This window comes from Arachis ipaensis, chromosome B02 (genome assembly GCF_000816755.2).
Source record: "Arachis ipaensis cultivar K30076 chromosome B02, Araip1.1, whole genome shotgun sequence".
In the NCBI taxonomy this organism is placed as follows: Eukaryota; Viridiplantae; Streptophyta; class Magnoliopsida; order Fabales; family Fabaceae; genus Arachis; species Arachis ipaensis.
The window spans coordinates 7670697-7673335 of record NC_029786.2 but is presented as its reverse complement, the minus strand read 5'-3'; positions in this window follow the sequence as shown (position 1 = coordinate 7673335).

Genomic DNA, 2639 nt, shown 5'->3' with positions numbered 1-2639 from the left:
AGAGATCGTTATTCGTAATAAAAAAAATTAGTATTTAAAGATAATTATAATAATATAAATTACATACGTATATATTTTTTTAAAAAAATTCACATACTTATAGATGCAGTTATTGAAAAAAAGGAGATTAGGTCAAAAGCGAAGTTAAAAAAACTATTTAATAGTTTGCCTAATTAATATTATATGGATTATTTTATACCATATAGATATTGACACTTAATAATACTAAGGGTCAAAAACCAAAATAAGCCATAGTTGGTTTAATATTACACGAATAAGCTAATGAAAAAATTGATTCAGCAATCAACCAATCAACCAATGTGCATAACTATGTAATTCGAATCACCACGATTCGAACTCAATTTGAATGTAGTTTGAATTAGTGCAATTCGAACTACTTACACGCATGCATCCAACGTAATTCGAATTGATGCAATTCGAATTAGCTTCACTTAATTCGAAACATGCTGATTCGAACTATGCACGTTTCGCCACTAGTAGTAATTCGAATTGGGGTGTTTCGAATTACACATTGGTCAATTTGAAATGTGCTAGTTCGAATTAGTGAGGATGTTCACGTTTTGTAATGTTGGTTCACTACAGAGGATCGATTAAGAGAAAAAATTGTTCGAGAAGTCTGTTGAAAACACAATGCAAAGAAAAGCTCTACAATAACATAGTTACCGAAAGTAGCATTGAAATGCCGTTTTCAAAGTACAACATCATGATAAAATTCTAACGAACCGAAACATAAATAGTCAAAATACAATAATAAAGTTCGCTAAAATACAATAATGAACATGAAAAAAAGCCATACAAGATACATCAATCATCTAAAAAGATGCGAACCGATGAAGCAACGACGGGGTACCCGTGTCCTCTGGCCTCTCCGGATAAGCGGCTCCTCGTCCTCAATCTCATCATCCTCCTCGTCCGGGGCAGGCTGTGCAGGTGGCCTAGGCTGAACGGAGGCCCCAGACGGCCCGGCACTTGAATGTGACGCAGCAGTATAGGCGGAAGGAGGAGTACCACCCAATGCAAAAGGGTCAGCAACTGGCATCGAAGGAGACTCATTAAGATCGACAGCTAACGGTGCAGGCGTGCCGGAACTCTGACCACACCGACGGGCCGCATCATCCTCCTGCATGATGGCAGTAAGCTCATCTAGAAAGTGTGAACCGCTATATGCCGCATCAAGCCCGTCAGCTGCCAGGAAGTCTGAAAACATCGAACCCGGGCTAACCCAAGGCGTACTCTCCTGAAGTGTCTGATCATCGGCAGGGACACCAACAAAGTAATTGCCTAGCGGCCCTGAGCAAAGTCCACCATCACCCTGATTTGTCCCGTCCCCCATACCGGAGCCGTACCACTCACCTCCATGCCCTACATGATGGGGACTAACACCCCCTACTGCAGCATGCCCTCTAGCGTCCCCACCCACGGGCCCGTGCTGATCGTCATCGTCGTCATGACCATGGTGTCCGTGATCGTCGGCCGCAGCACGCCCTCTCCGTCTGCCTCCGTGGCCTCGTCGTCTTCCTCCAGGGCGGCCGTCCCCATCACCCTCCTCCATAGCCTGGTCCAGCCACCTCCACTCGCGCTGGCTCCGACGTGTCCCCACACGAGCTCTCCTCTCGACCCGACGCCTATCCGGGATTTCGTCAACACGATCCATGTCGGGAACTCGCCCAGCACCCCTCTGCGACGCCTCCATAGGAATAGGAACGGCTCTTGGATCACCCAAATACATCTCTGGTGACAGAAACCTCTTTCCATGCTGACTCCACCACTGCAGGTAATCATGTGTTGGTCCAGGGTCAACATCGAACCGAAGAACGTGGTCAGCACGGCTCTCCCAATGAAGATGCCATAACTGAAGAGCCGATGGGAACCAACAATCACCCCATCTCCCGTCCTTCGACATCAGAAAGTCGATGTTCAGGGCGGGATGTGGACGGGGCTGGACTCCGCTGAACTGCGGTAAAACCCTATCTATCTGATGCCACTCTATCACGGCAAAGTAGATTAGTGACGTCACAGATCGCCACATCGCCGTATGCCGAGGCTCCAACACCTCCGGATGCACAACCTGCAGTACCTCGGGAGAGCTATAGGGCATCCAGATAAACTGCAGAAATATTCCAAAATTTTTCAGTTCAATCCATGATCTAAAGTCATAAAGTTTAATTAATTAAATAAACATAGCCGGTTAGTATACTTACATCGGTGGCCTGTAACATGTCTAGCCTCAGTCTCTAGTTCTGCACTCTAGGTCCCTTCTCGCCACCGGGAGGGTTGTAACCTGACCACCTGCATCTCACATCGGTGTTACAGCTAATTAAAAGTGTGACAAATTTTGTATAACATAAGAAGCGAACATTTAATCAACTATTTTAAATTGAAATAGAAAGGTCTAAGAACGGTACCTCGAGGCCAAGGGCCAGCTGCACGTATCATACCCAGCAGGCCTAAACCTAGGAAAGTGCCAGAAGATCCAGGACTGAAGTAACTGAAGTGGGCCCGCTAACTTTACCACATATCTGTTCGCCACTCGGTACATGCACCGGTACAACCATGCTAGTGCTACAGACCCCCAGCTGTAGGTAGCCATCTCCTCAAGCCTAGCAACGTATGGAAGC